This window comes from Grampus griseus (genome assembly GCF_964374135.1).
Source record: "Grampus griseus genome assembly, chromosome: 19".
Taxonomy (NCBI): Eukaryota; Metazoa; Chordata; class Mammalia; order Artiodactyla; family Delphinidae; genus Grampus; species Grampus griseus.
The window spans coordinates 5,129,041-5,141,898 of NC_139013.1; the positions used below are offsets into that span (position 1 = coordinate 5,129,041).

The window sequence follows — 12,858 nt, forward strand, 5'->3', positions numbered from 1 at the left end:
ATAGAGCTCATATGAGGAAGCAATACATATTTGTTGTTATAATCCAGTGAGAATTCAGGAATATTTGTCACCACAGCAAAACTTTTAGAAAGCTGACTGGTACACTTTCAATGACCTTTTGTTTTTTCATCCCCACCTTCACCTCCCAGAGTCAAGGTTACAGGTAAGAATGTAGTATCTCCAGGAATTGTTTCACCTTTGACATCTTGATGTCAAGAATTCTTTTCCTAAATAATTACCCTTATTACTTCCAATTTCTGTTTTCTCTTCCCATTAGAATAGCCATTCATTTTTATTTTATCTAGAAATATATTACTTTTTGTAGTCCAGCTACCCTCAATGGCCTATGTGTTCTCAGTTATACCATTTCGAAGTGGTGTATCATAATCAAATGTTTGTAACTTACCTCAAGCCTTGCCCTTTTACCTGGTCCTGCCCTTCCCCCGCCTATGAGAGCCTCAGAACTGGATGAACTGAGTTATGGATGTAAGTCCCATGCCAAGCAGGAAGTTCACATTAATAACCAAAATAACCAAAACCCAAGCAAACAAACAAAGAAAGAAAAAAGAAAGAGCCCTTAGGTTTTCAGATGTTTTAATAAATTGCTATCCATTTTCAAGTTTTTAATTTCTCCTGAAGTACTGGTCAGTTGTAAATTTCATATGTTCTGTTCTCATTTTCATTCAGTTGAGAATACATGCTAATTGCCTTTGTAATTTCTTCCTTGTTCCAACCTTGTTCATTAGTAGGTCTTTATTTTCCATATATTTGTGGTCATTATTTTCCATTATACTTTTTCCAGATATTTTTTGTTTATTGATTTCTGGTTTTTCCATTGTGGTCATAGAAATATTTTGTATAACTTGAATTCTTATAATTTATCAAGACTTGTTTGATGGCCAAAAATATGGTTTGTCTTGGTAAAGTACTTGGAAGATCTTGAAAAGTTATCTCATTATGTTGGGTGTTCTTACAAAGGAAAAACTTGATTTTCTTCCTCCTGTGGAGGGAAAAATCCATTTCTTCCTACTGTGTGTTTCTTTCCTCTGTGTCTCCTATGTCTCACACCACAACACCCTCACATAGAACACTTCTGACACTTTTGGTCACTGATGTGTGAGGAGTTTTCTGCACAACAAGCAATTCCTGGGACACCAGCTGTGTATCCTACAATTCAGCTCAATTCTGACACCGCCTGTACTGAGATCGCATGAGATCCTACAGATCTCACAGGACTGCCATCTCTTTCAGCACACTTCAGGTGGCAGCACAAATGTACGTTATCACCTGTGCTTCTGACCAATAGGCTGTAAGATCATAAGTTTCAACAACCCCCTCTGTCACCCTCTGTAAGCCAGGAGTAAAGAATCTGCACTTGGAAGTTATGTATTCATTTGCAAGAATGCCTGGTAAATTCTGGAAAAAACGTACTGGAGGAAATATGTTCAGACTTATTATAATGCATTGAAGCTAAATGAGTGAGTCACTGACTTCAAAATCTCAGTGGTCGGGAGTGGAATGGAAAGTTCAGAAAGAGACCTTAGGGCTAGAAGGTATTTTATTCCATCATTGGTCTTCACCTGTGAAATCAACCTAAATCTCTGACACGTGGGTGTTCTTTAAATGACTTTCGTTACCTCCATCCCTCAGAGGTTATCTTTTCACTCTGTTGATGGTATCATTTGGCACACCAAATTTCTGCGTTTGATGCAGGTAAGGTTCCAGCTTCCTTCTTCTGCTGGTAGATATCTAGTTTGCCAGCACCATTTGTTAGTGAGACTGTCCTTTCCTCTTTGTGTAGTCTTGGTACCCTTGTCAAAACACTTTACGTACTGGAAAGGATTATTTTGCGGCATTCTGTTCTGTTCCATTGGTTTATTATATAGCACAGGGAACAATATTCAATATCCTTAATAACCATAATGGAAAAGAATATGAAAAGAATATATGTATTGTATGTATAAGTGATTCACTTTGCTATACAACAGAAATTAGCAGAATATTGTAAATCAAGTATACTTCAACCAAATAAATTTTGTAAAAACACAGAAGAAAAAGAATATATTCCCGTTAGTCATGATGGTCTTTTAAATGTGTTGATTTTTTAAAAATATTTATTTTTGGCTATTATTATTTTTGGCTGCATTGGGTCTTTGTTGCTGCTCACGGACTTTCTCTGGTTGTGGTGAGCAGGGGCTACTCTTCTTTGCAGTGCGTGGGCTTCTCATTGCAGTGGCTTCTCTTGTTGCTGAGCATGGGCTCTAGGTGCATGGACTTCAGTAGTTGTGGCACGTGGGCTTTGTAGTTGTGGCTCGGGTGCTCTGGAGCACAGGCTCAATAGCTGTGGCGCATGGGCTTAGTTGCTCCACAGCATGTGGGATCTTCCTGGACCAGGGATCAAACCATGTCTCCACTGGCAGGCAGATTCTTAACCATTGCACCACTAGGGAAGTCCTTGGAAGGTTGGTCTTAATTGTTTATAAATGTTGGGTTGAATTTTGCAGTGAAGCTATCTTGCTTTCCTTTGCTGAATGGTTTTTGAATACTGGTTCAATCTCCTTAAAAGTTATAGGCTTGTTCAGATTTTTAATTTCTTTATAATTCTGTCTTGGTAGGTTGTGTTCTGTATGGATTTATCCATATCTTCTAGGTTATCTGATATTTAGACATAGAATTGTCTAAATATTTTCTTCTAAATTTAAAAAAAAATTTCTGAAGAATCAGTTGTAATCAGCTATAATATCCCCTCTTTGATTTCTGATTCAGTCATTTGAGTCTTCCCTTTGTTGTTAATCTGGATAAGGATTTGTCAGTTTTGTTATCCTTTTCAAATAACGATGTTGTACTGTTGTCATGTTCTCTGGTTTTATTCTACATTTCATTTGTCTCTGATCCTTTTTCCTACCTTCTGCTAGCTTAAGCATATTTTGTTCTTCTAAGATCTTTTTATTTTGCTTTTTTTTTAAAAGGAATTTTTTAGTCACCATATACGTTCACAAGGTAATTCATCGCAGGTGTGGCAGAGAGTAAGTATTTTAAAGAATAATGGGGACTTCCCTGGCGGTCCAGTGGTTAAGACTTTGCCTTCCGGTGAAGGGGCTTGCAGATTCGATGGAGAGCTATGATCCCACATGCCTTGGGGCCAAAAAACCAAAACATAAAACGAAGCAGTATTGTAACAAATTGAATAAAGACTTTAAAAATGGTCCACATTAAAAAAAAAACTTTAAAAAATGAATAATGCAGTTCTCATCAAAGAAAAGTTTTTTCTCCTATTTTGATTTCTCTTCATTTTATCTATATGAGATGATGCATGATAATTAAACTTACTGTGAGTTATACACCAGGACAGTCTGCTCATTTTACCTGAAAATACTTTAAGTATGCTAATTTCCCTATGTAAACATCATCCTATTTCAATGGATTCCCATGTCTCTCTGGTTGAAATGTTTCACATGTAGGGATGTGATAAAGCATAGTTTATAGTAGATGTTATCTAACAGATACTGCCTTAAAAATATTGGGGGTCCAAATGAAGTTACTGTATATTTGGTAATCTAGTTTTACTCTCTTTGGGGTTCAAATTAAAGAGAATATACCTCCCTAGTAAATGCTGTTAGAAATATTGCAACTTAATTATTCTTTAAATGGAAATAAATCCCAGTGTCTTCTGAAGACTGTTATTTTTCAGGCTTTGTTACCCACCCTTGACAAAACTTTAAGAAATAGAAAATAAAAAACTAAAATATATTTGGAAATAAAAAGTGAAAAATTCTAATTATGTTCATAATGAACATATAATCAATTTGAAATTACATTGTGTTATTATGTATTTAAGTAGAATTTCATTAAAAGTTTTGGGGAAAGATACTTAAAAGTAATTCTCCCAAGTGTGGAATACAGTAAGTTTTTTAAACAATAATGCAGTTCTCATCAAAAGAAAAAAAAAGTTTTTTCTTCTAGTTTGCTTTCTCTTTTTATGTTATCTGTATGAAATTCTGGATGCTAACTATACTTATTGTGATAATCATTTCACAGTATATGTCAGTCAGTTACTTATGCTTTACAGCTTAAACTTATACTGTGATGTTTGTCACTGTATAAAGTGTTGCTTATACAACTCTATGTCACTGTTTACAGAATTGGTTTTAGAAAGGCAAATAATTAAAACACATTGGATAAAAGAAAGAATAATGCAGTTTATAACAATTTTAAAAAAATGTATTGCTGTTTTTAAGGCAATTTTTAGTGACCTAAATGATCACATGTCTTAGTCTTCCATCTCAGACCTCCAGGTACTGTCCCTGAGTTTGTGGAACTCAGCACCATGTTGAGTTTGCCCTTCTGCGTGAATGGGGAATAGAGAAAAAAAGCAGTTTTGTAGGGTGTCAGTATGAAATAGCCCATTTCTACCCAGGGGGAGTTTTGTATTTGTTATTTGTAATACAGAGAGTAGTCCCATTTTTATTTCTTAAAGCTGCTTAAATTAATTCCAATTTAGGAAGTGTTCCTGGATCCAACTAATGGCCCACGTCAACCCCTCCCTCTCCGCTCCTAGAGACCCAAGTTCCCAGACCAGTGAATTGCTTCAGCCTCACTAGCAGGACGTCAGAACAACTTGCTGTGAGAAATAGGTTTTTATTAAACCCTTTTAGTCTTAAGAGGAAATATCTTGGCTTCCAACATAACTGGCCCACACGTGAAAACTGTTACAGCCAGTAACTTAAAGGAATGTAGTCAAGGTAACAGGCGCACCAACCCCGCCCTGCTCCCTGCACCTCCCTCCTGCGCTCAGTGCGCAGACCTGGGCGCTCTCCTCGCCCCGCCCCTCGCCGCTGGCGCTCCGCCTAGGCCCCGCCCCGGAAGCCCTCCCTCGAACGCCAGGCGCCCTTTCCTCAGGACGCGGAGAGCGGAGAGTGCTGAGCCAAGGTCGCAGAGCGGAGCGTAAGTTTCTTTCCAGTGTAAATTTGTGCAGCTCCCCCTCCCCCACCCCCCGCCGACCACCGTCACCCTCCGCCGCACCCGTCCCAGAGTAAATCCAGACGTGGCAGTTGCAGGTCGGGTATCTTTTCGTTTGGGTTTTAATTTTTTCTGAGGCTGGTCCGTTCCCTTGGCTTTTTCAGCCTTCGGTCCACGTAGACACCGTCTTTGGCGACATTTTCCTGTTTAAAACTCTTTAGTACCTCCGCCCTCCCCCTGTAAAGTCCTCTTCCGCAAGGTGGGTTCGCGCCCCGCAGCCTCGCCCTCTCGGCCCCTGGAGGGCTGCGCCGGCCGCCGCGCTCCCGGACAGGCCGCGTCCTTCCCGCGGTCCTGGGGTTCTGCAGAGCCCCGCCCCTCTCCTGAGACCCCCTCCCTCCCTCCCCGCGCCTCTGTCCTCGCCTCCTCCTAAGGCCGGTCCTTCTGCTTCTCTGGCCTCCCCTTCCTGGTCAGCCCTTCCCCTCACCCCGCGTTGGGGGAGGTGACCTGGTCCAGCCTTGTGACTCCTAGTGGTGTTCCGTGTCGTATTCAGCTCTATTGAAAAATGTGCTTTTCCAGTCCGCGGGCATCTCATTCAGTCTCCAGCCCCTTAAATGGGCGAGGGGCATCAGGAGAAGCAGAGACTGAGCGACTGAGAGAGAAAGATTAAAACTGCGAAGGAGAAAAGCATGAGAGAGAACCGATGGGAACGTAGAGGGTGGCTGAGGAACTTGCAAAGAGGTAGTAAAATGAAAGAGATTAAGCCTTGAAAGTAGCAGGTGAATAAAATAGAGAAGTAAATGAAAAAGCCAGATCTCCAGGGATTGGAAAACAACAAGGGAGAGCTGCCCTGGAGGAGGGGGCGGCGAACGGTGGTGAGGTACGTCAGACGTGGAGAGGATAAAACGTGGAACCATGGACTTCAGTGCATCATGGTGCTGGCAGAGAAAGAAGCCAAAGGGTGACAAGAGCAGAGGAAGAAAGAAGAGCAGGAAGGAAGCACAGCCACCTGGGGTTCCAGAGAGTGGGGAGGAAGGGAGAGTAACAGGGAGAGAAGGAGTGTAACCCGGAGGGCAGAGATGAGGCAAACAAGAGGCAGAAATACCTGCAGATTTTTGACAGAATCAGAAAGGTTGGAGAGAAAGAGCATCTCGAAGGGAAATAAGTTGCAGAGTGGGGCAGGACAGGTGTGAGGGAAGAAATAAGAGGGGAGAAACAGCAGGAGTGTAGAGGGGAATAAAAAGAGACACACAGACCAAGATGAAATAGGGAGACAGGTGAACAGAATGAGATGGAAACACCTAGTAAAAGTAGAGAGGGTAAACTGGATCCAGGTGGATGGTGAGTTGATTGGATATAGATGATTAAGTTGTGATGATATTGATTCGTGTCTTTAGAATCTAATACATTTAAAATTTCTTTAAATTATACAGATGAGGATGAGAATTGCAAAACTCCTGTCAATAAGGCTTGTGCCTTTTGTTATTATTTGTATCAGAAGATAACTTCCATTTGCAAACCCTGTTGAGCCAGCAGGCAGTGACTTGATTCACTCAGTTGTCACCCCCGTACCTTTTCCTGACATGGGGTAGAAGTCAGGGGAGAGGAGAAGAGGGGCAAGAAATGACTGACTCTGTCACTATGTGGTGGTGGCTTTTTAAGGCAACATTGTTTTTTTTAATGGATTTACATTTTTCTTTTTCTTTACATATGGTTCTTTTTGTAGCTTGGAATAAATCTTAGTTCATTCAATTTCTTCTTTCCTATAAATCATTTTTAATTTATGAAATAAGCTTTTTTAGTCTCCAATATTCTAGTCATGTCATTCTTTTCCAAATGTGATATACCCTCGGTTTTTATTTTAAAACTTTGATACCAGATTTTTAGATTAAAAATAATACACACATTATTTCTTTTTCAAATTTGTTTCAGATTCATTCCTCGCCTGAGTGTTTTCTTCTCTTCATCTAATATATTTGAAATTTTCTTTGGTAAGTAGAAATAACTTTAGACTGTTTTGACGAGTACTTGGCAAAGATGTCAATGATCTTTTATAGTAACAGTCAAAACCTAGTTTAACCAGTTAGTCTAATCCCTTTTTTCCATTTTCTGTGGTCGGGGAAGATAGTGAGCTATGAGGTGATACGAAGATGTTTCCCTCAGGTCCCTTTTGACTCTTCTGTGCAAATGAGGAAGGATGGGTGGGATTGACTTGGAATCTTCTTCCAACAGCGTCCCTCTACTCACGATGAAAAGGATTGCTCAGATCTTATTTCTAAGCTGATTCCTTACAATGTTTTCTGCACCAGGGATATATATTTGCAATTCTGTGTTTTTAAAACATTTTACTGCAATCTTCTGATAAAGAAGAATTACCTGCTTGGTACCAGTGTGATCGAACCTTGAAAGAGAAGTTTCCTTTGTTCAGGCACATGAAAGATGGTCCTGGTGTTAAATGGGACAGTTGATAAAGACAAACTGTGCCCACTTGCCCATCAGGTGACCTTTTCAGAATTCATTCACACCCGGTTCTATTCACTCAGCTCAGACCTTGTCATAAATGTCTCCCCTCTGGGCCTCAGGGAGCCCTATTGTAACATGGAGATGAGAGACTAGACCAGAAACTCTGAGCGTGAGCAACACTGACCCCTGAGATGATTGGCCACATTGGGCGTGTGTCTGTGTGTGGCAGTTCTGGTTTGGAGGGAGTGTCCACTGGTAATTAGAATTTTAAATGGATCCCAGACTTCCCAAAATGAAAAACTAAAGAACAGTAGGATGGAGGCAGGAAGCTAGGCTCAGAGTCAGCGAGACCATCATCAGGTGTCTTCCATGAATAAGGATAAATCTCCAGGGAGATTTTGTCACTTCCTGACACTCAGACCTCCACTGGCCTCCATTTGTCCTCAGGAGAAAATCCCGACTCCTCCCTGTGGCTGCTCAGCCCTGTGTCATCCTCAGGGCCCTGCCAGTGTCCCCAGCCTCATCCTGGGAGCTTTTCTCTTGGCTCACTCTGCCTGGTCACATTCACCTTTTCTCTGTTTCCAAACACCATCTGTCTCAGATGTTAGTTTCCGCTCTTACCTTTGGTTATTAAATCACCATGCTCAGGCCCTTTGTCCCCCTTCAGGTCTAGGCTCAGAGACGGCTCCCCATCCTGCCTTGACAAGCTCTGTCATTTTAACCAGGTTTTATTGCCTTTAAAGTCAGTCACCCTCATCTGAAAGCCCTTCTCCGTTGATTATTTTCAGTCTTTCCTGGTTACCCTTTATTTAAGGGCTCACAGTGTTCCTCCCCTTCCCAGGATGGCTGCAGTACCTGATGCTGGAGGTGTCTTTAGATGTTAGGACTGTGGGTTGGGCTGGATAATCCTCAAGGGAGACCAAGAGAACAGGGCAGGTGATGAGGATGTTTCCTGCATTCTGGACATTTCAGCTGTAATTGATCTCTACCACATGTGGCTACTAAATTACTGAAAAGAAGAGCCCCAAAATACAGGAGTCCTCAAAAGCCCATGGATGTCCTCATGCGGTGTCCTGAGGTGTCTTCTTGTTTAGTCTCCTGTGTGACTGCTGTGCTATAGCCCTCAGTGTTCCAGGCTGTGCACATCCAGGTACCAGTCGCCACCTTGGACAGGAGCCTTGCCTTCCAGCAGTTCATCTGCACAGAGTCAGCGGTAGTGGTTTCACTGCGCTAAGGGTGGGCAGAAGGAGAACCTAATGGGGCATGAAGGAGGCCTCCCTTAAAGAGCTAGAACATCTTCCAAGTAGGTGTGAGTGGGGACAACAGGAAACTGAGACCTGGGGACCCTCTCTTTGAGACGTCCTCCCTGATCTCAAATGCCTTTGTACCCAGACTCCATAATGTCCCCAGGTGGTGGCAGACTTTCCCAAGAGGACCAGTTTCTTTCTTTCTTTTTTTTTTTTCCTTTTTTGCGGTACGCGGGCCTCTCACTGTTGTGGCCTCTCCCGTTAAGGAGCACAGGCTCCTGACGCACAGGCTCAGCGGCCATGGCTCTCGGGCCCAGCCGCTCTGCAGCATGTGGGATCTTCCCGGACCGGGGCATGAACCCGTGTCCCCTGCATCGGCAGGCGGACTCTCAACCACTGTGCCCCCAGGGAAGCCGTCTGTTTTTTTTAAAATAAATTTATTTATTTTAGGCTGCACTGGGTCTCTGTTGCTGCACGCGGGCTTTCTCTAATTGCAGCAAGCAGGGGCTACCCTTCATTGTGGTGCGCGGGCTTCTCATTGCGGTGGCCTCTCCTGTTGCAGATCACGGGCTCTAGGCACGCGGACTTCGGTAGTTGTGGCACGCAGGCTCAGTAGTTGTGGTGCACGGGCCCAGTTGCTCCGCGGCATGTGGGATCTTCCTGGACCAGGGCTAGAACCTGTGTCCCCTGCATTGGCAGGCGGACTCCCAGCCACTGCGCCATCAGGGAAGCCCAAAGGGCCAGTTTCTTGATTTTCATACTGAATGCCCAATATCCTTTGGGTGGCAGCTTGTGTACATTCCTGTTTGGATCCCTTTGCCGAGAAGTCCCTGTGCCTTTTAGTCTCCTTTAGTCAGTCATGCATGGAGAAGAGGTAGAAAAATGGGGAAAGCGGAGGGGAGCCTGTAGGGACCGCAGGAGGGATATGGCAGCAAGCGGGGGCATCAAGATGAGCCCAGTGAATGGTGTGTGCACCTGTCCCAAGGGTAGTTACGGGATCGAGGGCTGTGTGGGTCTGTTGGAAAGGAATGTCTCAGTTCAGGCTGGAGAAACTGGCAGTGGGTTTGTTGGAGAACCTGCATGGAATGGTTTGAGGTGCCCTAGTGTCTTAGCTCAGGTTCCTGGGACGTCAGTGTTGAGGCTGACATTTGCCTGCATGGGTTTGGTTCGATAACTCATGATCACACGTGAGCAGCAGTGAAGAAAGTGAAATTTGACTGAGAGAAATGTTATCCTCCACTGTTAGAACTATGGCCTGAGCAGAGCCCACAGGGAGCTCTGGGTGCAGGAGGATGGGTGCCTTGGTCTTAAGGGGCTGGATCTAGAGGGTGCCCCCCAGCATCCACTCCACACACTGACTTTTGTTGGCTCTTTTAGGAGGACAAGCATCATCATGCCACCAATAGAGTAATATAGGGAAAATCTCAGATCATTTTTTGCGTTAACGTTGGTATCTTTGAGTATTTGGTGTTGCAAGTGAAGAAAGTTTCCTATGCATTTGGAAAGATGCAAAGAGAATCTGGAGTGTTGCCTTGGAAGATGTTGGGGTCTCACTGGGGCATGTGCATCATTGGAAATATCTTTTTAGTAGTTTTTTGTGATTCCAGTGTTTTGCCTGGGTCACTGTAAATGAAAATACGGTGCCTTGTGTCTAGTGGGTCCTTGGGTGTCCTCTTATGTATTATCCCTCATGCATGAGTTATTAGGGCTTGAAATGTTTTCTGTCATTGTGTAACAGGATGAGGGGATCATTTTGGGCTCTATGGACACTGTGTTGGACCCCATGAGAGTTTGTAAGTTTGTTTGAGTCCAGACTGGAAATTATGAGTAGTAAGCTTAAGACTGCAGAATGTTTTTAGTAGGGAGGTCCTGCTAGGTATGGGTCTATGAGCCCAACTTGAGAAGAGTCATAAAGTCTCGTGTTGTTGGGAAAGATTATTGCAAGAATCAGAGGACAGCAACACTGCAGTGATCTGCAGTCCGGGGGCTCATCCTTGGGAAGATGCAGCTGCAACTTTCTTGCTGCCAGGCCAGTGCTGGGTACTCTATTATCCACTCCTGTCCCTCCCAAAATATGCACAGAGGCACAATACAGAGAACAGGGAACCTTTGTGTGCTGTTGGTGGGTGGGTAAATGGTACCGCTAAATTGGAAAATATGGAGTTTCCTTAATAAATTAAACATAGAGCAGGCACACAATCTATCAAACTGTCTTCTGGCAGATATCCAAAGGAAAGGAAATCAGTGTTTTCAGGGACACATCTGCAGTCTCATGAGTATTATGGTATTTGCAGTAGCCAAGGAACAGAAACAACCAAAATGTCTGTTGACAAAAGAATGGGTAACAAAATCGTGGTATCAAAACATATACTGTATATTGTACAGTATGTATATAATATGTGTAATGAAATGTTATTCACTGTATATAAATATGAAAAATCAAGGATCCTGCATTTATGACAAAATGAATGAACCTAGAGAACATTATGCTAAGTGAAATAAGCCTGACAAAGGACAGGTATTGTACATGGAAACTAGAATTATCAAACTCATAGAGCCATAGAGTAGAAAGGCTGTTACCAGGAGCTGGGTGGTAGGGAAAATGGGGCGATGTCTGTCAAAGTATACAGATTTTCAGTTGTAAAATGAATAAGTTCTAGGGATCGGATGTACTGCATGCTGCCTATACTGTTTCTATATACTTGAAATTTGCTCACAGAGAAACAATTAAGTGTCCTCACAACAAACACACAAAATGGTAATTGTTAGTTGATGGAAGTGTGACTTGCTTGATGGTGATAATTATTCACAGTATACACATCTGTCAGAGGATCACTTTGTATACCTTACATTTACATCATTTTAATTCATCAGTTACACCTCAGTAAAGCTGGGAAAGAACAAGAAAGTGGGGGCTGTGCTGGGCTTGCCTCCTGTGAGTGGTGCTCAACCCAGGCTTCCCATTAGATCGATGAGGCTTTATGCATAGACATGTTTTGTACCCTCTGACCAGGGATTCCTCTTCATGTAGTCAGTGTGGGACCAAAGCTCGATAATATTTATGTTGCCCCAGGTGATTCCAATCCGGATGCGTCACTGAGCATCAGGACTCTGGGTCCCCCCGTTCCTGAGGGCTGAGATCTGGGCTGAGGGTGAGGGCTCTGCTCTGTGTGGGGATGGATCAGGGCTGGTCTGTGACCTGCAGGGGATCGTCGGGTCCCGCTGAGGTGCCCGCTGCTGCTGGGTACGTGAGGGCCTCACCAGGAGGGGAGCGAGGTCTGAAGAAAGGGTGGGAAAACTCACCTGTTAGACTCTGTGTGGGAGTTTACTGTCCTGAGTCCCTCCTGGGACAGTGGGCAGCAGAGGACCGTCTGTTCCCCATGCTGAGGGCTTCCCTGTGTGTGTGGTGGTGACTCAGGAAGGGGGTGTGTTGATTGCAAGCATTAAACAGCCTGTTTTCCACTTTCAAGGTCAACCTCTAAAGACTCACGTTTCCTGAGGAGGAAGCCCGGAAGAGGAGGGAGAGGAAAGAAAAGGAGTCGGAAATGGCTCTTTCTCAGGTAAAGTCATATTCTCAGTTGTTTCTTCTGTCTGTCCGTCCTGAAATGCCCTTCTTTGGGCTTGCTGATCTTGTCTGACTCTGAAGTATCCTGCCTGACACCTGTACCTCACACTCACCCGGGGCCCTCCCTCAGGGTCTGTCGTCTCCACTTAGATTTCACACCCACGGATTGGAGACGTGGTGTCAGTGCTCTTGGGCAGCAGGGACTGTTGAGGGGCCCCATCCGGATGCACTGTCCACTCTCTGTCAACCAGGATAGAGAAGCTGCACTTGGAAGTCGGGTATTAACGTGCACAGTACCTGGTAAAATCCGAAAATCAGACCAATTGGAGCAGTTTGTTCTGACTTTTTCTAAGGCAGTTCAAGGTAAACATGTGAGTCACTCTCCTTAAATCTTAATGATTGGGAATGGAATGGAAAGTTCAAAAATAGACATCAGTGGCAGAGGGTGTTTTAGTTTATCATCAGATTTAAACTATGAAATCAACCTAAATCTCTGGCAGTTGGAAATTCTTTAAATTACTTTCATCACCTCCATTCCTCAGAGGTTGTCTTTTCACTCTGGATTGTATCCTTTGACAGACAGAAAGTTTTACTTCTGATACGGGCAAGATTCCAGCTTCATTCTTT

The 12,858-nt window shown here is 43.5% G+C and overlaps 1 long non-coding RNA gene across 3 annotated transcripts in view; it reads left to right on the plus strand.

Moving 5' to 3' along the window:
* The first annotated feature begins 4,883 nt into the window (after positions 1-4,883).
* Positions 4,884-12,858, plus strand: part of LOC309836239 — a 67,484-nt gene continuing 59,509 nt past the window's right edge. For all 3 annotated transcript variants that reach the window (XR_014298131.1, XR_014298132.1, XR_014298133.1), the window contains exons 1-3: positions 4,884-4,944; positions 6,889-6,947; positions 12,137-12,226. This is a non-coding gene — a long non-coding RNA (uncharacterized lncRNA). The remainder of the gene's footprint in view (positions 4,945-6,888; positions 6,948-12,136; positions 12,227-12,858) is intronic.